We start from the raw sequence: 25,288 nt of genomic DNA on the forward strand, positions 1-25,288 counted from the left end.
AACATCTATGCCACAGTTTTATATCTAAATTTGTGTTAATGAATTTTCTAAACACATCAAAAATATAGTTTATTAGTGTTAGTTTAGTTAATTTTGTTGTACTATACTGTAAATTTAAACTTAAATAGTGCCATATCTTGTTATCTTTGTCAGTTACCAAAGCATTCTTTGATAAATAATTTTCATTCATTAGTATAATGGAGTGTAACTGTTTCCATTTGGAAGAGTATCTGGGATTTATCAAATTCATCACTATTTTAATTATAGATGCCTTTATATAAGTTTCAATCTCTGGGAATTTTAACCCCTCTTGTTCCCATTTTCTGATATGATGAGAATATGTCACTCTATTTCTTTTGGGGTAGCACAGGAATTTCATCAGAGTTGAAGTGATTTCTTTAAGGATTTTCTTTCCTGGTGGAAATATAAGAGATTGTGCTATATATAATACTTTAGGTAACAAAACCATTTTTATCAGTTGTAACCTATTATCAAATGTTATAAACACATTTTTTCATTTGCTTATTGATGTCTTGATTATGTCTATGGCTTTAGCATGGTTAAGCTGCAGGGTTTCCTCTATATTCTTGCCTAGGACTATTTCTAAATAGTCTAGAGTTGAAATAAAACAGCACCAAAAACACTAAACCTAGGGATATGAACTTTGCTTGTGACACAAACAGAACATACTGAAGAGCTAGATATGTGTCCCACAGGATCTCTGCACTATGAAATAGACTCCTCATTCATGTAAAACGGAGTTCATCCCTGACCAAATTCAGACAAAACTTTGACAACTGGATGGGAAATTTTAAATTTTCCCTCGTCTGAACCCGATTGTTCAGAGTAGCTGCTTGCTGGTTTGCAAGAATTATATCTCTCTCCCTAGACAGCAGGCCTGTTTGGGTGCCATTGTAAGAATTGATAATACTGTACTGTACTGTATATAGCTGTAAACACTGTAATGAGGCTGAGAACCAAAGTCTTTATTTGTTAATTACGCAAATTCATGCTGAACAGGTGCCACTCTCTACTTTATGGACCATGTCTTGTTTACTTTCCAGAATGAATTTTCCAAACACTGTAGTTTATATAATAAGGGTTTATTAGATGTTTACAATATCCAAATGCTGCTTTATTATCAGTGCTGATAAACAATTAGTGTTCAAAGTTACTGCACATCATATTCTGATTGTGTTGAACAACATAAACTAATATAGTCTTTATTTGACCTGTCTTCTGTACTTAAGCTCGAGTGTCTGTAATCTTCTCTGAAGTAACAGGTCGAACAAACTCACTAACCTAATTGAACTGCAATCCTGAACACAACATATTATATTGCTTCACTCCAGTAATTTTCCTTATTTACTTTTCTTAATCTTGGTCTCAGGCTTTATCTCATATGTGTTTTATTTAATTCCATTAAGGAACATTCTGTAGCTGGCAAGATTGTATCTTTTCCTTGAGAAAAGAACATTCTGTAGTTCTGTATTTTTTACACACTTTATGCTTATCTTTCCTTTCTAATAAACTGTCTCTCATGCTTGGCCAGCAATGTTATTTTTTTCTGCTTAACTGTCTTTTATTCATAAATAAAACGCCATTTATTTTACCCTTTAGCCTGTCTAATGTCTAATAACTATTTTAAAATGAAAGTCCCTAATTTAACACTGACATAGATGCCCATAACAATTGGGGTCCACATGGGTTGGGGTATGTGGCTAGGTTTGAGATGTGGTTTAAGCTCAGAAGTTGCAGTTTTATTGGCCATTTGGGCTATTTCTATCCCTTTCATCTTCCTGTTTAAAAACCTGTGTTTGCACAGTTTTTGCACTGTATTTCCTCATGCCTGGGTGCCCTGCAGAGTTCTACAGCAGCAGATAGAGAAAAGGGAGACTTTGAGTGGATTAAGAATCTCTGTTTTGCTTGTTATTGTTTATTTTCACTAGCTGCACTATTCTGAGTGTTTTCAATTAACTTTGCAACTAATTTGAACTGTTTTTTTTTTAATTGTAATAGTGTTTGCATTTTAACTGATTGTTTTTAAGTGTTTTTCAACTGTGGAACTGTTGAGGGCTACACACTCAAATGTGATAGCCATTGCTTTAAAGGTGTTTGTTTTACTGTAACACTTTTAATTTTTGAAAAAAAATCCTATCTCTTTACTTCTTTCCTGCCTTTCTACAACCAGTAAAGTCTGGTTCTCAGATTTTGCTGAATTCTGGGCTGTTTTGTAGTTTCTGTGTTGCCCAGACCTTACTAAGATAGAAGAAAGCTTTTCTGTTCATCAGTGAGACTGGTGAGCTTTGAGCAGCCTATGTGTCATGGGAGGAGTGGTTTCAGCTCAGAATCTGTAGTTTTATTTGCCATTTTGGGCTATTTTATCCCTTACATATTTCTGTTTAAAAACCCGTGTTTGCACATTTTTGCACTTGTATTACCTCAGCAAGATCCTGCCTGGGTGTCCTGCAGAGTTCTACAGCAGCAGAGAGAGAAAATAGAGACTTTGCGTAGATTAAGTATTGCTTATTTTCACTAGCTGCACTATTACGAGCATTTTTTATTAACTTTGCAGCTTATTTGAACTGTTTTTTGAATTCTGATACTGATTGCACTTCGATCATTTTTAAGTGTTTTTCAGCTGTTGAACTGTTGAGGGTTACAATAGCCATTTTTCTGCTTTAAAAGTGTTTGTTTTACTGTATCTGTTTTAATTTTTGAAAAAAAAGCAAAAAACAAATAATATCTCTCTACTCGCTTCCTGTCTTTTTATAACCAGTAAAATCTGTTTTTCAGATTTTGTTGAATTCTGGGCTGTTTTGTAGTTTCTGTGCTGCCCATACCTTACTAAGATAGAAGAAAGCTTTTCTGTTCATCAGTGAGAGTGGTGAGCTTTGAGCAGCCTATCTGTTGCTGGAGGAGTGGTTTCAGCTCAGAATCTGTAGTTTTACTGGCCATTTTGGGCTATTTCTATCCCTTTCATCTTTCTGTTTAAAAACCCATGTTTGTGCATTTTTGCGCATCGCGCAGTACCGTTTAACTAGGGTTAAACTATTCCCAGTGCTAGGAATTCTACTCTTCTAATTTTCCCTTAGCACTTGCCAGTTTTCTAGTTTTAGCACTCAAAACTGTTGCCTTGTGCCCAACACTTGTTCAAAACTCATTGCAAGCACTAAATAATCTACAAATTACTGCAGCACACAATGCTCTTCACTTGTTAGGAGGAAACAGTTTTTAGTACTTAAATTAATAAGCACCTACCCAAGCATGTCTAAGGGTCAGCTCCCGTTATTTTCCCCTGTCCTCCTGATGAATCTGGACATCTTGGGGCAATGTAGCAATTGCCTCATGTACACTGACAACCCTCTCCTCCTACCACTCAGCACTACAACCTGTGAGAGATGCACTTATATAGCCAAACTGGAAATCGAGCTCTCTCCAGCCAAGACTGTACTAGACAGTCAAAAGGAGAAGATAAACACCTGCACCACACCACACTCAACACATTGTCCATTAAAACCTACACCACCTAAACCCACACATAGTAACACAAAACACACACCTACATTTGTGGACACTCTCAATAAAAAACAACAGAGACCTCCAAAGCTGAAACACAATCAACCACCACCCCCCAACACTACCCAAATGACGCATAGCCCACAAAATCAGTGTGTCACTCAACCTCAGCCCATAAGGCAAAACAAAGTACCCAACACACTAGTCATAGGTGACTCTATAGTCAGGCACACTGATGTCACACTCACCAGGGGTAAACAAGGAGAAAGTTACTGTCAGGTGCCAGGATCCACCACATAATGCAAGCACTCAGGTCACTCCACAAGTACAAATATGACTCTGTCATTGTCCATGTTTGTGTGACTGAACTGAGACATACCTCCCTGGACTACATGAAAAGAGACATGCAGGAGCTCTCAGATCATGTAGCCCAGGCATGTATAGCCCTAGCCCTGAGTAACATCCTGCCAATGCCCAGAATAAAACCACAATACTAGAACAAAATGATTGACTTCAACAATTGGGTAGCTTCTGGTGTCATTCTAAGGGGATCCAGTGTCTGTCTGCCTGGGCCAACATGATCAACAGACCATGATGCTTTGCCAGAGATGGTCTGCACCTGTCCCCCCTGGGATTTTGGATACCAGCTAAGGTTCTTGCCACCCCTATAGTGCCTTTATTAGTCAAAGTTCAAACAACAAACTCACCACCATAGCAGGTATAAGCAAGCATAATCTCAGGGTAATGTTACTCAATGCTAGAAGTCTAAACCTCAAAATGCACTCACTCGAGGCACTCCTTAAAATGGAGAATATCAACATCTGTGCAGTGACAGAGACCTGGTTCAAGGCTCCAGAGAGCACCTCTGCATTACCAGGCTATAACTCATACCACACCTTTTGGCCACTTAACCTGGACCGAAACACTATAGGAGGTGGAGTGTCCATATTCATTAAGGACATCCACACCTCCAGGCTAGTTGCTCAACATAATGCATCCAATATTATCCAAGTGCAACAAACACTGGGTAAGACTGCAATCCAGGTTGTAGTCTGTTACAGATCCCCTGCCATGCCCCAGGATGTCCACGCCATGTTTCTTGATATACTGGGTAATAATAAGGTAGAGCCAATACCCTAATAATGGGCAATTTCAACTACCCCACCATCAACTGGGAAAACTACTCATGTACTAACTCATTTGCTCAACACTTTCTGGAATTCATAAATTCCAACACCCTGGATCAGCTTGTCCATACCCCCACCAGGGGCAGCAATATCCTGGACCTGGTCATTACCAATATGGGCAACTGATGTTCCACTCCAGAGGTCAACTCCTCGCTGGTCAGATCCGACCACAAGCTAATCACCCTAGACATCCATATCCCGCCCCCAACCCCCATTAAGGAAACCACCTTAAAAAACTTCTCCAAAGCCAACTTCATGCTCCTTAAGACAGAAGTGGCAAGTTTCATGACACCCATACAGATGGAAAATAGAGGTACGACTGCTGAATCCTATGCAAATGCACTGTATAGGCACATACACAAGGGCATAGATCGTGCCATCCCTAACAGAACCAAGATGCTATCCTCCAAAAAAATGAAGCCAATCTGGTGTTCCCCTGCCATAAACAAACTCTGCAACAGAAGGAAGACGCTGTTGCAAAAAAGAGTAAAATCCCCTGATTGCAGGAAGTCCATGGTCAGCCTCAACAAGAAGCTGGGATCCCTCATAGAATCTTCCAAAGCTAGTTATGAAAATAAAATCACCACTAATTCTAAAGACAACCACAAAGCATTCTACAGCTATGTGAAGAATCTCAATGGTGATACTCAGATCTACTCTGAGCTACAGTACAATGCCACTAGATATACAAAACCAACTGATATTGCAAACATCATGGCAGATAGTTTCAGTGCAAACTTCACCCCCCTCACCCCCCAAAGGGCCCATTGCTATACCGGAAGAATGCAAAACCCCTGTAATCACAGCTGCACAAGTAAAGACTGCACTCTACAAAGCCAAGAACACAGCATCCATAGGATCTGACAATATCCCAGGCTGCAGGAACTACAGAACGAACTGGCACCCCACCTAAGCAACATGTTCAATCATAGCCTTACTTCAGGCTTTGTGCCTCCTGAATGGCATACAGTGATGGTTATCCCACTGCACAAAGGGGGTGCCACTACAGACCCCAGGAACTACCACCCCATTAGCCTGATGAGCCTGGTCTGCAAGGCCATGGAATGTATCATCTTGGCACTTATAAACAAGGACATAGGTAACCTCCATACTCTGGACACCACTCAAGTTTGGGTTTGTAAAAGGTAGATTATGTCTCCTAAACCTGATTGACTTCTTTAAAGCAGTCACCAGAGCCATGGACAAAGGTACGGTGGTGCACACAGCCTATCTTGACCTCACCAAGGCTTTTAACACCATCCCCCACTCTGGAATTACAGATAAACTCACTAGACTGGGCATAAATCCCTATGTCACAAGATGGGTGGCCAATTGGCTCACTTACAGAACCCACACAGTGAAAGTAGCCATCTCCAAATCCAACTTCAGACCAGTGACAAGTGGAGTACCACAAGGCTCAGTCCTGGGTCATCTCCTGTTTGGCACCTACTTCTCAGAATCCAGGCTAATACAGCAGGTCTTTGGCTAATAAAGTTCACAGACGACTGGAAACTAGGTGTAATAACAGAATTGCCTAATGATGTGGGCATTCTACAAAGAGGCTTCACTGAGAATGATGCTTGTGTCAAAGTCATGGCCTCAAGCTCAATGCCAAGAAGTGCATTGTCATCCCCTTTGGGAAAAACACTGTACCCATGAACTACCACATAGGCGGTAGTCTACTAAACATTGAAAGTGTGATAAGAGACCTTGGGACACAGGTGGACAGTAGTCTCTCCTTTGATAATCACATCACCACAGTAGTCAGGAAATCCTTCTACGTGGCACACCTCATCACAAAGGGGTTCACCTCTAGAAAAAAAAAGGTCATTGTTCCTCCCTACTCATCCCTCCTCAGACCTATTATAGAGTACAATTCCCTGTTTGGCATGTACCTCGCAAGACATCTACAGCAACTAGAAAGGCCACAGAAATACCTCACTAAGAGGATTACTGGCCACAAACAGATGCCATATGCAGACTGTCTCAAAAAACTCCAGCTCTGCTACATCACTTATCATCTACTCAGAGGCGACCTCTGCCTACAATACAAAGCCATGTCAAACCAAGATCTGTTGGACATGCTACACTTAAGGAAACCCCAGTCCCTTTGAGCCACACACTTCAAGGAGCTAAACCTTGCCACCACAATAAGCAGAACATGCTGGAGGGATAGATTCCTCTCCCAGAGACCTCCCATGCTCTGGAACAGACTACCCATTCATGTAAAACAAAGCTTCTCATTAGTCCTCTTTAGGAAAAATATCGAAAATTGGATGGGAAATAGGAAATTCACCCCAGGGATCACTATTGTGGCTCTGCCAAACAGGGGTGTAGGAAAATAGCTTTTTTTGGTGGCAAAAGCCAGTGAACTTTTTTGGCTAGGCTTATATAGGCCCCAGGGCCAATAGCCTAGTACATAGCTATGAACGTATGAACTAGTAGCCTTGTAACAACCTATGAAGCTATGAAGTTATAAGTGACTTGCTCAAAGTTATGCAATAGGCAAATGTCGGTGGAAGGAATCAGGCCCTGTATCTTGGATACAGGAAACAACACACTAACAGATTAGAGCCTTACTTCTCTGCTGTAACTGCCAAACAATATTAAAATATGATGGGGGGGGTTGCTATTGCTAATCTTGAACCATGCATAACTTGTCTACCACATTCCTTATTTGTGTTTTTATTATATGAATAGTGACATCAGAGTAGAAGGCTGAATTATTATCCCTTTGCAGATGATGTTCATTTCCTTGAGATGACATTGGCTCTTTCCTCACTTACTGACTGTCTGGACAGCATCTTTAAGTGAAAATCAGCTGTCTGTTGTCTGTGCATTAACCTAGATATGGTGGTATTGATCTTGAGGCCCTACCTATAGCTCATTGCCTCACCCCTTATTTCATTGCGAGTAAGATAAATTGGAATGTGCATAATTTCAGAAATGTATTAAATGACATGCTATTACTCTGGAATTATGTAATAGCAGTTTAAGGAATCAAATGTACTATCATCTGCTTAATACTGTAAAAGTTAAGCTCTTGATTTCTCATCAAGACAAAGCCATAGACATCCGTGCAATAACTTCATACTACATAGATTTCTGTATTTTTGGGATTCTTGAATATGATCTGGAATGTCTCCAGCATATCCAGAACTCAACAATGATGTTATTGGCTAGTATCATAACTCTCATCTTGTTTGCTCAAGAATTCTGGATAAAGCCCAAAGAACTGGAGATAAAAAATTTGAAAATCCAGGAACTTTTTAATCATTGCTCTAATTCACTTAAAATGATAAAACATCAGGTTTTGCATCAACATCATTTTTTCTGAACCATATGAAGTATGAAACTCTAATGTCTACCAAATCAAAACTTTTTTATGAGAAGAATGGCAAAATATGAGGCAAAATCAAGGATATTCTGCAAAGAAAGGAACAGCTGTGTGATATGCTGGTATTCTTATATAACAGCCTATCTCCTCTCTGTTGTGGACTCTACACTGGGACGTGGTCATGCTGATTTTTAAGACCTGGTCATGCCCTAGAATTTTTGGATCTGTTGGATCCAATCAGCAGATGAAGGACTGGAAGTGATCCCCTGGATGTGTTGAAAACCTCTGGAAGGCAAATCTTTGCTAGTCAGAGGTTTCCTCCTTGGAGAATTCACTACCTCATCATCCACAAATCTGCCTCATGACAGACCTTTTACAGAATTCCTCAGACCCATACTTTTATGAGAGCATATGTTAGTATTCCAGATGTTATCTAGTTAACTGATTTAATGTTTTTTTTCTTCTTAATGCTTAATATTACACTGTTTATGTATACTTGAATATCATTCCTACACATTAAATGAATCAAAATAAGTGATGAGTCAAATGCATTGATCTGCAGAATTCTGACATAAACATGACTTCCCTATGAGAAGCATTTTTTTTTTTTACTTAAGAGATTCAAAAGAGTCTCTTAAGTGAAAAAAAACACAAGAGAGTCCCAGAGACTCCCCATGCTTTGGAACAGGATTCCAATATACATCAGGCAGAGCCTCTCAATAACATTTTTCAAGAGAAACCTTGATGGGTGGATGGGAAACAGAAAATTTACCCCGGGGATCACTGCAGTGGCTCTGCTGGACAGTGGTACAGGGAACTAATGGCTCTGCTGGACAGAGGCACAGGGAACTAATCTAAGGGGGTGGCGAAAGCCAACACATTCTGGCTAGGCTTATAAATGCCCTTGGGCAGATAGCCTAGTACTTACCTATGAACCTATGAACCTAAGATTTATGCTTATTATATAATCACTAAATAATGGCCAAAAGTTTTGATACCTTAGTTTAATGGACAATCTGAACCCGCAGTGGTGGTGCTGCAGTAGCGTTGTCGCCTCACAGTAAGACGCTGTCCGGTTCGCTTCTCAGCTAGAGCGTCTTCTGCATGGAGACATGCATTAATGGGCGTACCTTCATTGAAAGTTGTGCGTCAGGCCTGGCAAGCCGGTATGTAAAAATCAACTGCCAATCATTAGCGGACCGGAGTTCCGCTGTGGCAATCCCTAACTGGGAAAAGCCGAAACACACAAACAAAAGATTAATGGACAATCTCACTCAAAACTTAAAAAAAATGTTAATTTTTTTCAGTACTAATTTCCCTGCATCATTTGAAGTGACTATTATTATTTTTTAATGCGTTATACTTTTAAATGGCTGGAATAGAGCTAGCATGTTGCAGGATTTAAATTTTCAGTCAAAGTTTTTACTATACTTTTATGATTTTATAGAGACAGAAGTGTCATTTTGTAGAGAGAAAACACCTTTAATAGTATCTCTTTTCAGTAATTTGCCTTGAGAGTACTTTCATGCTCCCTCTTTTTTTCTCATTGGCTTGAGTGCCACTTTGTTTTTTTCCAAGTATATACTTTTTTTGTTAGTAAGCCTTCCTTGAGCATGATTTAGGTTACAATTGAATGATATCTTTAAGGAGTAGCAGTTTTGTCCTATTTGCCCAGATTTAGCTTTATGGTATAAAGATAGTCACCCATAAAGTTCATTAAATAAGGCTGACTGCAGTCAATATCCTCTCTGACTTAAACTTTTTTATTAACCCTGCTGTCAGAATCAGTGACCTGCCTAATTATTTTGTTTATCTTAGGTTGTAAAAGTATGATATTCAACTACTTCTACTAGCTTATATGATGTCATAGTTGATTTGGCAAATACCAAAATAAACAACATGGGATTTCACAAAAAGTCAGACTGGTACATAGCTTCAGGTATAAATAAGAGTGCTAAAGTATTTTCTTTGTACGTGACACTCCTGGGCTGGATTAAAGGAAGGAGAAACACTTTGTGATGAGAAAAAGTTGACATTTGGGTGGAGCTGCCCTTGAAATGAATACATACTTATTTTTAATTGTGTTGTAATGGCATCTAGTGAAGCCCAATTGTAATCAGTTGCCTTTCACAAGATATGTATCTTAGAATGTTTCTACTACTGACTCAGTCTTTTAATAAATACTCTGCAAAGGAACACAGACACATTGTAAGATTTAAATTTTCTTTCTAGTGAGCATAATAAATGTAATTAATTGAAATAAAAATTTAGTTCTGCAAATGTGTACATCTAGAAATGTACAGGGTATCTATGATCCACCATATAATATGCAATGTTTGTTATTAACATGATAGGTTTTTTTTTTCAAGGCTTTGATTGAAATGTTTAATTCAAGCAAATACAGACAAAAAAAAGAAAAAAAGAAATATAGAGGCGGATGAAAATAGTTATAACAGTGGAAGGGATGAGGTATGAAAAAAGTTACTGAACACTATTTAGAAAAATGCAACATTGGGAACCTATGCAGCTTTTACGCCTTTATGATAATTTGGTTTGTAGTGTAAGCCTGAGGATCATTGAAAATGCCAGTAATGGACATTCTGTGTCACACAAGCTGAATTAAGTTTTATGTTCTGTGCCATGTATCCCCTGCTACATAAGATGAATTAAATGGCAACATTTGTGCTGACTTTTCTTTTTCAATTACAGATTTTATAATGAACAAATTGATAATTTAATCTGTTTATGCAATTTTTTAACATACAGCTGCATTTATGCATACCGTGCAGAGTAAGTGATGTATGCACAGGCACAGTACAAAGCTCAGCAATGAAATCTGTTTTCTACTGTGTGTGCCTAAGGTGAAATTCCATAAAGTTAGAGTCTGTGAAATTACAGTACATGACATCAACTCAAAATGCCCTGCCTGATGAAGTGAAGATAATTTTCACCTAGTAAAACGGACACCAATGGGTGGTTACAATACTGAAGATGATTTGTTTAATGTCTGACCCCTATTATTTGCTTCCCATCACATTTCTGAATAGCTCTGAAAATTCTGACATACAGCAGCATGGAAGATGGTGGGTAGCAGCTGTAGCAAAGTGATCAATTATAGCATGCTTCTGAATTCTAATTCACATTGTGAAAACTTAATCTTAGTAAAAGCTGCTCTGATTTTGAAATATCAAGTATATGAAACACATACCCTAGTTTTCAGCTTAAACTATAGCAAAAAATCTTTAAAGCAAATTATCATGTGTAATTTATTTGGTTGTATCTTTGTCAGTAAATAAATGTTTATTCAAAAAGCTTCATAAGTCCCTAGCACATTAAACATACTAATCTCTGAAATCATATCTTGACTCAGATTCTGAACAAAACAATTTATATTTTAATATGCCAGTGGATTAGTTTCATCCCAGAGCATACAAAATGTATATTATTGCAGTAAAATTAAAAAAGCTAATCTAAAAATTAAAACCATACTAGAATGAATGTTTTAACATACCATGTATTGTCTTTCCCAGCTTTCTCACTAATTTAATCACATGTATTCATTCAGTTCAGCATACTGTTAAACCTAGAGTGCTTTCACTCTGAGTGTTCAAATAACAGAAGTAAGTGATCTACACAGCATAAAAGCTTGCTTAAATGGCAATGATTTGATTCTTGAATAGAGCAATTTCCTAGGGTTAGGAGTGTTCTTTTCCAGAATTCCATTATTAAATGCATCTTTGAAGGGATGGGTCTACAATAAAAATGGTGCAGTTGCAACTTGTTTACAAGTGTACTTGTGAACACATTTCTACATAAATTATTTTGCTGGATGAATGCGTGCTTGTTCTCCTTCGCAGGCACTACATTACTATTTCTGCCTAGTGGACATTTTCCTGTTTGAATTACTGGTGCATCTCAGATTTGTTAGTTCTTGCATGAAAAAATTATTACTTTCTGAAGGTTTATATCAGTCTTAATATCAGGAAGCAAAACAAAGTATCTGTACTGCTGCTGTCATGTAATTGTCTCTGCTACTAAGACATGCTAAATACATACAAGCTACATGCTAAACTAGCATTTGTGAACAGGAAATTCATCCAACTGCTTGCTGAATAACATCGAACACAAGCAACTGGATTTTCAGCCAAAGAATGAAGAAGTGTTTTATCTGTCTTTATGTGAAATAGCTACTGGAAATAAAGGCAGTGTTCTGGTCACATGTCTGACCTAACCTATTATCTATAAATCATTTGTACATGACTTACAATTGAATTGACAGATATATTTGTCATTTTATACTACCAGAGTATGTAACTGGCAGGATGGCAGGGCAGTAGTGCAGTGGTTAGCACTGTTGCCTCACAACAAGAAGTCTTCTGGTTCAATTCTTGGCTGTGGTGCCTTCTGTGTGGAGTCTTCATGTCCTCCCTGTGTTCACATGGGTTTCCAAAGATAAGCGTCTGGAGCATTTCTCCCTGGGCCTCTGCTGAAAATGGGCTTTGTCTCATTTGGGCTTTCCCCGTACACAAATATTCAGTAAATATGGTCAACTAGTGACATGGTTTGGCTACAGAATAGTTTAGATGCAAAAGCATTTACCAGCGAACACAAAATGTACTTATGAAATAAAAACAAAGGAGGCATTAATCTGAAATGAACAAGAATCATTGTATTAGAAGTGCTGAATAAACAAATTTGCTGTATGTTTGGAATTAAAGTGTTGCAAAGTGACAGAGTTGTTGGGCTACATTCTTTTCCTTAAATGTCAAGCTCATAACTATGGTTTCTGCATTACATGTGAACATCTCAGTATAGTTTTTATGTCTTCACAGCCTGAAAAATCAATGACATTTTTAAGGCATTCCCACAAAGGTGTGCTTCTTCAGTGGATGTGAAATATTCTTTTGGGCCTAGAGAAGAAGAAATGACTTTGGAATTGAAAAATGGGCATGTACCACAAACAAGGACACTATATATATATATATATATATATATATATATATATATATATATATATATATATTTATTTTTTTTTTTTTTTCCAGCAGCGAGTCACATTACAGTAGCAGTGCAAATTATTCAGTTATGCCAATGAAATACTAATTCGCAAATCAATGGAGTAACTATTTAGTATGAGAACTATCAAATGTTGACATTCTACAGCTGAAGTAGATCACTGCAAACATTTTATGTGTTATAAATGCAACAAATTGTTAAAGAACTTCTTTGTGTAGTCTGGTGTCTGATTTAGTCAGTCTACATTTGCTACTATGGGATACTGAATAAGGCACATGATCAGGGAGTGCTCCTTGGTCACCTCTGATAAGTAACACTTGTGTACAGCAGGCTTAACAGGTTAACAACTAAATAAAATTAAGAAAAAAACAAGAAAATAAACTACTGCTGAGGCAAAGTTGAAACATTGTACAAAAAAATGGAACTCCGTTAAAAAATGGATGTAGTAATACTCTATCTAGAGTGTGCGTATGTCTGTGAACTTCATACATGGCTGTATCATCTTTAGTTTCAAAACAATTGTTCAAAATTGTCAAATGCACTAAAGAAATGTCACAATATGGATGTAATTCCTAAAAGGGTTCTGCTTTTAAGCATGAGGACTGCCTTTGAGATTCCTGACAGTGCGGACATAAGTGCTAATATGTGCAAGTATTCAGAATGGGGGTGTATCCTCCACATTGAGAGGGTGTTGGGGGCTCTTCTTTGTAAAAATAATTTTAATGCCTGACAGTGACTTTTACAATTCATTGTAATTTCCAGTGAATTACATACATTTTACATAGCTTCAGGACTCATACTATCAAAATTTGAACATCATAAACTTCCATTAGGCCACCTTTTTTAAAAATGCAACACGATGTAAAGTAAGAAACTGTGAATACAGCATCACACAGAAATAATAATTAAATAGGGCATGACATTTTATCTTGTGATGTTTTACTGGTCTTAGAACATTGAATATCTAAAATCCTATTTGCATGGTATTAATGTCTTTTTACATAAGAAGTCGCTGTTTTGCAGCTATAAAACCTTTGTTATAAGATCACTTGACTTTGAGGAGGGATCAAATGTAAGTTTCATGCTTCTAAAAATGTTCATTTTCCTCTAAGGCTGTGCAACATCAGAGGTTGTACAGACAGAGGCTATATATATGAGATATCATAACCAAGCACCCATACTGAAGGTATTGCAGTAAAAATAATTGTTTTTTTTTTTTGTCTTCTGCTGTTTGTACAACACTTTGTTGAGATGACAATTGTATTTACTTTAGGTTTTGCAGTTATAAGGTCTTGCACTTTGACTAAGGGAGTCACTTTTATTATAGACCTTAGTTGACTGCATTAGTTCTGTGACAATTTGCTTCTGGCATATGTCTTTCCTCCTTCCTCTGTGCAGATGTCTTACTTCTCAGTATTGTGTTAACATACCAACTGCAAATACCTCATAATCTTATTGATCTCAGAGTATGATTGTAGTAATCACAATATTTTCACACAATGGAGCTCACCCATTTCGTTGAGATAAAAAACGTTAAAAGATATGGGGACCCCTAAAAACATGGACAATTTCACAGGCATGGTACACAGTGCATAATGATAATGCAAAGGAAGAGGAGGAATAAAGCCCATATATGATTCTAAAACTACAGTGTATCATAATGGCCATAAGACATTGACAGGGCTTTTGCAATTATTTGCCAAGTTCCAGAATATTACCTACCTCCAAGTGTGTCTTCCACCTTAACTCACATAGTGCTGGTTTCTGTTTGGACCACATAGTTTATCAATGTTCTACAGCTGCTTAAGACTCAGCTGCTCAAATTTCAGTAAGTCACAGCCTGGGACTCGAATAGCTGTTATCTTGACTGACCAACTGGTTGCACTTGAACTTGAAACTGAGTTCAGCTATGTAGCTGCAGCACAATTTGCCCACATTCTAGGAGAGGGATAAACACAAGTGCTCACTGTGGAACAGATAAGAGGGGAAGGGGAATGAAGAGGGTGTGTTAGGTTAAAGGAGCAATAGGGACTTTAGGGTTAGGGAGAGGGATGGGGATTTTAGGTTTAGGTAGCAATTATGCATAGGAAGGGGAAGGAGATTTTAGGTTTAGGCACCAATCCAGACTTTAGGTTTAGGGAGGCAGAAAGGGATTTTAGATTTAGGGAGTGATAGGGACTTTGGGGGTGGATTTTATGTTTATGGTACAACAGTGAACATTAGGGGGAAGAGGATTTTAGGTTTAGTCAGTGAATGGGACTTGAGGGGTAGGGAAGGGATGTTAGATTTTGGGAGGGACTGGGTACTTCAGGATTAGGCACTGGGTGGGAGTTTATAGGGTTAAGATCAGAGTTGTGGTGGGGTAGTTAACATTATGGGAAATTAATTACTAGGAGTTAAAGCAAAGCACTTGCTGAAGTGAATGAGTGGCAGCAAGAAACTGTGTCTTGAGCAAATATGTTTCGGCACATGTAGTAGACTAAGTTTTTCAATAATGGAAAAAAAGCTGTAAATCTGTAACTCTTAATAAAATGTATGCATAGTAAGCATGCCATTTTTTAAGTGAAATAAAGGGACAGTGTTAGTAATCGGGGCACCACCAGCAAACTTTATCTTGGGGGATCCCAACAAATTGATTCCCACATCACACTAATAATCTATCCAGACATTACTTTTGCATGGTACATTTGTGTAACTTTTTATGTATATAGGAAAATATACATAATAAACTTTCTAAATTAAGAATGGCAGACAGACTGGCTTTTGGCTGCAGTGATACAACATAGTGTCAAGCTTCTGTACCTCTGTGAGGTAGCAGACATTACAGTGAGCCATTCAATCTCCAAAAATATTTATAGTTACAGTCAAGAAAACAGATCTCATGTTTTAATACAAATTTTGGTACTGCAGATACAGATCCATACCGCTCAACTTTCCAGATTTTCAAGGAATGTTCAGATTTTTACCTCATATTATTGGCTGCTCTTCATAAAATCTTTAGTTTTCTCACAAGTAGTAGAAGACTGAAGTCACTAAATAATGATATGCATTTGAGTTTCAGACTTCATATCCTTCAGAAAAAGCATGTTAACACAAATTATTTTATTCTAGCAACTTTCTATGTTTATTAGAGCACTATTTAAAATCTGTTGCTATTTTTGAGCATTGGTCCTCCCATTATTTTAAACATTGTTCAGATATCTTGTGCTAAGAGTCTGAGAAGTATGAACAGCACCCACAAACCCAAAATACTAGCTTCTGCTATAAGCAATCATAACAAGATCCTTCACAGCAGAAATGCTCCCTTTCACAACCTTCAAAGTTGCCTCTTACATGAAAAGTAATGGACTGCTGGAAACAAGTGCATTTGCAGAGGGTCTCATGTACCATACACGTGAAGCATGAATGGAAGTCCCCCACCCCCCCAATATATATATATATATATATATATATATATATATATATATATATATATATATATCATACAACAAGTGGACAAGATAAATTAATATATAAATGCTTAGCACTGAGGAACTGGGGGAGGGAGTCCCCGAATACTGCACAACAATCCTGGGCAATTACTTATTTCACTCTATCATGTGTTGGCATGTATTTTCTATGGGTACTCTGATTCTTTACAAAAACGTGCTAAATGGCTACTCTAAATTATCCATTCATATTACATTTACGACTGCCTTTACATTCCAAGTCATGACTGAGAAAGGGTCTGTGAAAGATAGTGATCACTCTTTAAGCAATTTATTTCGAAGGAGTTCCATATTGTACAGACATTCAGAGGGACACAAACAGACAGCTATCATGTTCCTTCAATACACAGTAAATTTAGCCCTCTTCTGAAGAACTAAAAGGAAGCAAATTTGGAAACTGTTAAGAAAACTGGCCATGCTCCAATATTATATAAATTAATATTTTTTTTACGTTCATGTTTGAAATTAAATATGTATATAGTAATGAATTTTTTAGGAAACATTTTATAAAATACTATAGATTTATAGACAATTTAATATTTATTTATGAGGGGGGATGGGAAGAAGTAAACACATTTGTACAAAAGGTTCAAATAAACTCCTATAATATTAAGTTTGACGGAATACAGAAAAGTGATAAAGTGAACTTTCTTGATATAACTTTGCAAGGTATTGGTGAAGGTTGAATACAAATAAGCATACGTAGAAAATTTGAAGGGCGTGGCCATATATTGCATGGGGAAAGCTGTTATCCCCCTCACACTATTAAATCCATCCCTTATGGGAAACTTCTTAGAATAAAACGAATATGTAGTGATAAAAAAGTTTGTTATAAGGAAATAGAAAAAAAACAGTACACATGTTTGTAACTAGAGGTTACAGTGAAGCAGTGGTGGAAGAATGTAGAAAGAGGGTAGTGCAACAAAATAAAACCAGAAGAATGTATAACATGCAAGTGAGAGTGTATAAACAGGGAAAACAGATGTTTTGTGACTAAATACACAGTGTTTATAGAAGTTTTAGTAAATCTGGTAAAATATCATTGGAGTATTTCAGAAAAAAATACATTTCTTAATATGAAAGTTAATGAGTACCCTCTGTTCTCCTATTTGAAAGGTAGAAGTATAAGAGACTTTTTAGTACATGGCAAGTTTCAGCTGCCTGCAAGTAATAGGAGTATGGTGGTAGATACAACAGGCACTTTCCCTTGTGGAAAGTGTAGTTGTTGTCAATATATTGTAAAAAGTTTTGATAATATCAATGGAAAAAAAATATATGTAAAGGAAGGTTTTCCTGTGACAGTGTAGGTATAGTTTATGGTTTGAAATGTCCCTGTGGTAAGGTATACATAGGGGAAAGTAAGAAAAGTTTCCAACAAAGGCAAAAGGAACATATTAGGGATGTTAAGAAAGGGAAAGAAAAAACCCTGTTGCATTACACTTTAAGGAATGTCACAATGGAAACATACAGGGTTTACAGGCTACAGTTTTAGGGAAAGTACAACAAATGTATGATTTTGATATTAAAATGCAGCTTTGGAAGCTGGAGTTTATTTTAATTTTGAAATTTAACACTAATTCCAAATGGAATGAATCAAGAATGTCATTGGAAGTGTTTCCTTTAATTGATTTAAAGATTGTGATTGGTTAATTGTTTGTAATTCCACTATTTAAAGATGGGTTGTATGAGTAGGGATATACTCTGTAAAGGCTGAAGAGCCGAGGTGCTAGGGAAGCTTGCATTTTATGCATTGTGTTTGCTGCTAACCATATTTTATTGGATCCAGGTGTGTGCTGATTTTACCTGTGCTGCGGGACTGCATTTTGGATCAATTACTGGGCTAGAATTTAAAAAAATACAAAGGTAATCACTGGCTTCTTTCTTTCTGTGGTGGTGAACTGCATAGTTTCCATTTCGTGGTGAAGTATAACATTTTTATTTTGTTACAAATGTAACCAATCCTTGCTAATTATCTCACCAGACATTTCATTAATTTAATGTCTTGCTGAATATCAGTACAAGTAGAAGTACTTGGTTTAAAAGTAATAGTGGCTTAATTTACTGACAGCACTCACATCAAACTTCATACAGATTTAGACTTTGCCTTTCTAGATTATATTCATATATGCAAATTATTCATTATTTATTTATTTATTTGCATTTGTTTACCAGGATGGTCCAGCTCGGGCAAAAGTGCCAATTTTCAGTGGAATCCCATGGGGAAAAGTTCCATAAGACATTTCACATACAATACAGAATTCACATTAAAAAAGGCATTTAGTACATATTATTTGCAGCTTATGCAATTGGTGAAAAAAAAACCCAGTATATAAGTAATCATTCTCAAATCAAAGATATTATACAAGCAATACAGATTATATACATGAGAACATGCCATATGAGTAGTTTTCAGCTAGCAAAATGTATATAGGACACTTCATGCAGTGGGTGCAAAGCAGATGTAGGAATTAATTATAGACTAGGTACTTAAACTTTTCACATGTGTAGGAGGTGTAATAGCTGAGCGATAGGCTATGTGAGTCCTGTTGCAGGAATCAGCAAAATCAGTGGCTATTGTTGCAGATATAAGTGGTAGTATGATATTAAGTTAGGCTGTGAGAGTACCTGAATGCCTTGCCTGGTTCAATGGTAGGTCTATAAGGGTTAGGAAGAGAAGGAAGTAGACAGGAGGGATCAATGGTAGGACAATGAGGGTTAGTAGAAGATGGAAGTGGACAGGATGGAGAGGTGGAGTAAGTAAATGGACGGGTGGATGTGAAAGGAGGATTCCAGAGTAGTAGAGTGGGGGATGAGAATAGTTGTGATGGTTGAAGTTAGGTTAAATGAGATGTAGTGTTAGCACATGTGCACAGCCAAGATGAGGAGAGGTGTTGTTTCAGAGATGTCTTGAAGAGGGTTACTGAGCAGGTGGATCTAAGTGTTGGGGGGAGGGTGTTCCAAAGTTTTGCAACGGTAAAGGAATAAAGCATCTGGCCAGCCGAAAGTTTGGGTTTTTCTACATTTACGAGCAGTTGGTTGTTGGATCAGAGTGGTCTGTTAGGATGGTATAAAGTAAGTATAGAAGATAGAGCAGGGCACATGGATGGATTATGAGTGAGTTTGTGAGCTGTAGTTAGTTGGATAAAGGTGAGATAGTTGGGGAGTTCAAAACATTTTAGGTTGCGTAATGATAAGCAGTGGTGGGATGAGCAGGAGGCATTAGTTACAAACTTAGCAATTTTGTTGTAGCATGAGTCTAGTTTGGATTTTAGAGATGACTGAATGTTGGTGAGGAGGGTGCACCATATAAAAGAGAGGGTAATAGAAAAGAAGAGGCAAGGGAAAGTTGGGCTAATGCACTGAGTAGATGTTTGTGTTGGAAGAGAGTGCCAAGCTTTTTATGTGTCTTTTTGACATTGGACTGGATGTGCTGGTCGAATGTGAAGTTTTTGTCTATGATGACACCTAGTAGTTTTGTGCTAGGTGCAATGTCAATGGTGGTATAATTTAGGGATTGAATGGTGAAGTTCTCTTTTTATAGGGGTGTGGATGTTTTGGGGGCAAAGATTACTAGTTTGGTCTTGTTGGGGTTCCGGGCAAGATCATTATTAGACATCCAGGTTTCAGTGGAGGTGAGGATGTTTTGGGTGATTTGGTGTAGTTTTGAGGAGTTGTTTGCAGTGCGGATAATAGTGAAGTCATCTATGTACTGGATGACTGAGCCTTGAGACAGTGTGGTGTGGAAGTCATTGATCTTCTTCTTCTTCTTCTTCTTTCGGCTTTTCCTGGTTAGGGGTCACCACAGTGGATCACCTGTCCACTCATGATTGGCAGTGGTGTTTTACAGTGTCGAGTTGCCAGCCCGGCACCCAACCTTCAACAGAAGGCACACACATGCACACACGCATGCCTAGGGCCAATTTAGAGTGTCAAATCCACCTATAGCATGTCTTCGGGATGTGGGAGGAAACCGGAGCACCCGAAGGAAACCCACACGACCACAGGGAGGACATGCAGACTCCATACAGAAGGCACCCCAGCTGAGAATCGAACAGGAGAACCTCTTGCTGTGAGGTGGCAATGCTAACCGCTGCACCACTGTGGTGTGGAAGTTATTGATAAATATGCTAAACAGAAGTGGGCCTAAAAGGCAGCCATAAGGAACACCAGTGGTGGTGTTTAGGAAAGGGGAGTAAGAGTTCAGCCATTTAGTTAATTGTTGTCTGTTAGTTAGTTAATTAGTGAACCAGTTTAGAGTTTGAGGTGAGGTACCTATGTTAGCGAGTTTTGTTAGAAGGATAGAGTGCTATATTAAATAGTGAAGATATGATTTTATCAGCATCACAAGCTCAGTTGACAGTGTCCATGAAGGATATGAGGGCAGTGGTGGTATTATGTCCTGGCCTAAATCCATGTTGGGTGGGGGAGAGGATGTGTTTGTGAGTCAGACGGTGAAGAAGTTAAGAATGAATACATTTTCCCAGAATCTTAGAAATGCAGATAGTATACCAATGGGGCAGAAGTTTGTGGTGTCTATGTTGGGGCCCCTCTTGTGTAGAGGGAGGATATAAGCTTTTTTCCAGATGATGGGCATATAGTATTCTTGGATAGATCTGTTGAGAAGTATGCTGATAGGGTAAGTGATTTAGTTGGATGAGATTTGCATGTATTTGGTGAGTATATTGTCAGGGGCATTTATTCATGGTTTGAGTTTTAGAAACAATTTTTTAATAGTCAAGGTGGGTATAGGTGACAGAGTAAAGTTGGGAATAGGGGATGTACTGGTGATAGCTGTGGAGAGGTCTGTGGTGGACAAGTTGGTCTTGGGAAAGGTGGCAGTTAGATTGGCTATAGTATCTATGAAAGAGGAGTTGAAGGTTGCAGCAATTTCAATGGGTGTTTTATTTGGGTCTGGGCATAGATTATTACTAGATCCTGGGTTTAATAAAGAGTTGAGAGAACTCCAGAATTTCTTTGGGTTTTGCTTGTGTTGATTTTGTAATGCAAGGTAGTGTTCTTTTTTGTTTTGTTGTACTAGACATTTAACCTGGTTTTGGAGCTGTTTGTATTGGGTGAGGTCAGATGGGCTTTTGTTTTATTGCCAGATTTTCCATGATTTGTCCATGCATTTTAAGAAATCCTTTGTGGATCTTGTTAGCCAACTGGCATGGTTGGTCTTTACTCTCTGTTGTCTTAGGGGAGTGAGATTGTTTAGTATGCTGAGGAAGGTTGAGTTGAAGAACTTAACTGCCTTATCAAGGAGAAGTGATTTTACTGCATCCCAGTTGATGCTACACAACCTTTGGTTAAAGTTAGATGGACAGAATGGGGATTCACCTTTGGTAACCATGTACTGATGTTTATTAATTGGTGTGGTGCATTCATGTTGTATAAAGGCTGGTAAGTAGTCACTTATAGTATTGGAGAGTGTACCAGAGGATGTAGTCTTATTTGGATTGGACACTTAAATCCAGTCTAGGATTGAGCCATTAGTATAAATTTTATTAGGCCTGGTTATGGTGTTAACTAGCTAGGTGAACTTATATAGATTGATATTGCAGTTAGAGTGGTGTGGGGATATGTCTAGCCAGTTGATATTTACATCTCCCAATATGATACTCATTTTTATGTTAGTAGATGCCCAGGCAAGGATTTCCTCAAGAACTGTGATGTTATTGCCTGGGAGAATGTAAATGACTATCACACAGAGGTTTTTGCAATTATTCATTTTAATGAAAGAAACTAGAAGTTTGGCTGTGGAGCACTGTGGGATGAGTTTTGTATATGGGACAATAGTGAAGGACATGAGATATATTAGAGAGAAGCCTCCACCTTTTTTCAGGGTCTGTTGGCCCTAAGACAGGTGACATCTGGGGGAAAGAATTCTGTGTCCTTAATATAAGGTTTTAGCCATGTTTCAGTTGTGGCAACTGTGGAGTTGCTATCTGGGAAGAAAACTATAAGTAAGGTAGGAAATCTGGAGGTGGAGCAGATGGTCTAAGTGTTTATAGATGGTGCAGCAGCCCAGGGGAGGAATAATTAAACTCTCAAGAGGAAGAGGGAGGAAATAGACAGGACTGACAGGGCTGGGAAGCTTACACTAAGATTATGATAGGAGACTGAGAGAAGGGGGGGGGGGCTAAGAGCCAGGGCTTGGATAAAGCTGTGAGAAAACAGGTTTGACAGGGCTAAGAAACTTACAATAGAATTATGTTAGGAGAACAAGAAAAGGGGGGAGGCTATGAGCCTGGACTTGGATAAAGCTGTGAGAAGAGAAAAAAAAAACAACCAGCTAGCAGAGATCAGTACCTAAAGGCATCTCTTTATCTATGTGAACTCAAAAGCAGATTTAATAGAGCATCAGGAAAGTAGAATATAAAATAAATGTAAAGCTTTTGGAAACTGTATATATTTTTTACAATAAATGGGAGAATAAAATATAAGAATATAAAATAAATGTGATATTTAAGATTAATAAAATATAGGAATACAAAATAAATGCAAATATTTGGAAAAATGTATATATTTGTTACAGTAAGTGGGAGGGAAAATGGGGGGAGGTCCAGTAGTGTGCACAGAAGAAGAATCAGTAGGAGTATTACAGAGAGAAGATTATAATAGACCTACACTGCTCACAGTCTGTTGATAAAAGTAGGACTAGCAGTAGCTTTAACCGGTTTGTACAGGCTTCTGCTCTCAGTGTTCTTGTATGCAGGCAGTTGCTTCTTGTTTTTTTTTTGTTTTGTTTTGTTTTTGTTAGAACTTTGAATGTTTTTAAGGGACTGTAAGAAGAGTGAGAGAGAGAGAGATGTTAATATGAAGCCAGAAAAATGCGTAGATGAAGTAAAAAGTGGGAATAAGAGGCAGACAAGGAAATACCACAATTTAAGTAGTTTAGCTAAGCAATACTTAATCAAATAAATTAGTTAAGGAACAAGCAGTGACAATTATTAAGAAACTCTGTTCAGTAATATGAAATTCAGTCTATTGCTGCCTTAATTTCATAGAATGCAGAGTAATTCATTGCCAGTAACCTTTCCAGCTATTTGTTGCTTCTTAGTAATGCATGCTAACCGAACTGAGCAACATGGTGGCAGGACATAAAATTACAGTAAAATCACTTAGTTTCCATACAATATAGTAACAGAATAGGCACTCAAAATAAACTAAGTAGAAAAATCTAACTAACACAGGCTGAAACAGCACAGCGGCCGAACACCGATAAGAGCACTTAGTACCAATTTAAAAGCAGTAACAACAATGTGTTCTAGTAAGCTTTTTAACAAAATCAGACTAAGTCAAGCTGAAACAGTGCATTTCCAAATTGTAAACAGTAAAAATGCAGCAAGTTTAACAGCAAAATATTATTACTTTCTTAATAACAAATATTTCAGACATGGGGAATAATACCCTTCTATCCTGTCAATATACCAAAACAGTCATTCTTATAGTAAGTGTCCAGGTAGTTCTTAAAAATATCTGCATTAACTCTTGCTTTAATATCATTTGGTAGTCTACTATATGCATCAGCTAATCTATCAGGCAATAGTACATCTCGCATTACTCTATAATGTCCTACATTGGTTGTTTGATGATACTGTACTACTTTTTGATAACCCCAATCATTTATAGAAATAGTTGTCTCTAAATGTCCCAAATACCTGAATATCACTTCTTGAATATCTGTATGAGACACTGTACAAGGTCAGAGATTTTAGTCTTTTATAATAACTTAAATTTGCACACCCAAAGATGCCGTACTCTTTGCAATTTACTAATGCTTGATTTCTTATAAGGTTTCCATATTGTTATTCCATACTCTAGTTTGGGGCTAATGTAACTTGCAAACAATGATTTCATCATGTCTGATTTCTTAGACTTTATAAATATTTTTATACAATCTATAGTTCTATAACTATCATTACTCAATTGGTTGATAAGATTAGAAAATCTCAAAGCTATATCTACCCATATACCCAAGTCCTTAAATAACTCAACCAGTTAAATAGTCATGTTTCAATCTAAGTCTTCCAAATCTCGTATGCTTATTTTTTTATGTATTTTCATAATATTATCCTCCTCGGCCCAAGTGATCAATTTAGTCAAATTGTTTTGAGACTTGCCCTATCTGTATCACATGTGATCAGTTTACCCATTCATACAGACTGCAGAACACTTTAGGTAAAAAAGTTATATCTCAAAGATACCACCTAAACTAATATGGGCCAGGACAGGGCCCTGCGGGACACACTGACTGTAATCTAGAATTTCTCTTGTCCACTTGTTGCATGATATTTGCAGTGTCCTATTTGTAAGCCATGCAGCTATCCATCTTAGCTACATTACATTAATATCTAGTTGTTCTAATTTATTGATCAGTGATTTGTGTATGCTAAAGTTAAGTTTATATAAATTACATGATAGCATGATTTTTTTTATTTATAGATGTTATTATATTGTTATAGAACATCATTTTACTGGTATAGATCTGTTTTCACGCTATATATGTTGATATATGGTTTAAAGTCACAACCTTTCCAGTTCTGATGATAATTCATTCAAAATAACCATCTTCATTATTTCCAGAACAAGAAAGTAAACTTATGAGTCTATGTGACTCTGGATTTGTCCTATTCCCCTTTCCCTTTAAGATAGGTTTACCAAGTGCATGTCTCCAATCTTGAGGAATCTCCCCATACGTTAATGATCTAGTGAATAACAGATATAATGGCACTGTAAGT

This window comes from Protopterus annectens, chromosome 1.part2, assembly GCF_019279795.1.
Source record: "Protopterus annectens isolate FY-2018-M chromosome 1.part2, PAN1.0, whole genome shotgun sequence".
Classification (NCBI taxonomy): domain Eukaryota; kingdom Metazoa; phylum Chordata; order Ceratodontiformes; family Protopteridae; genus Protopterus; species Protopterus annectens.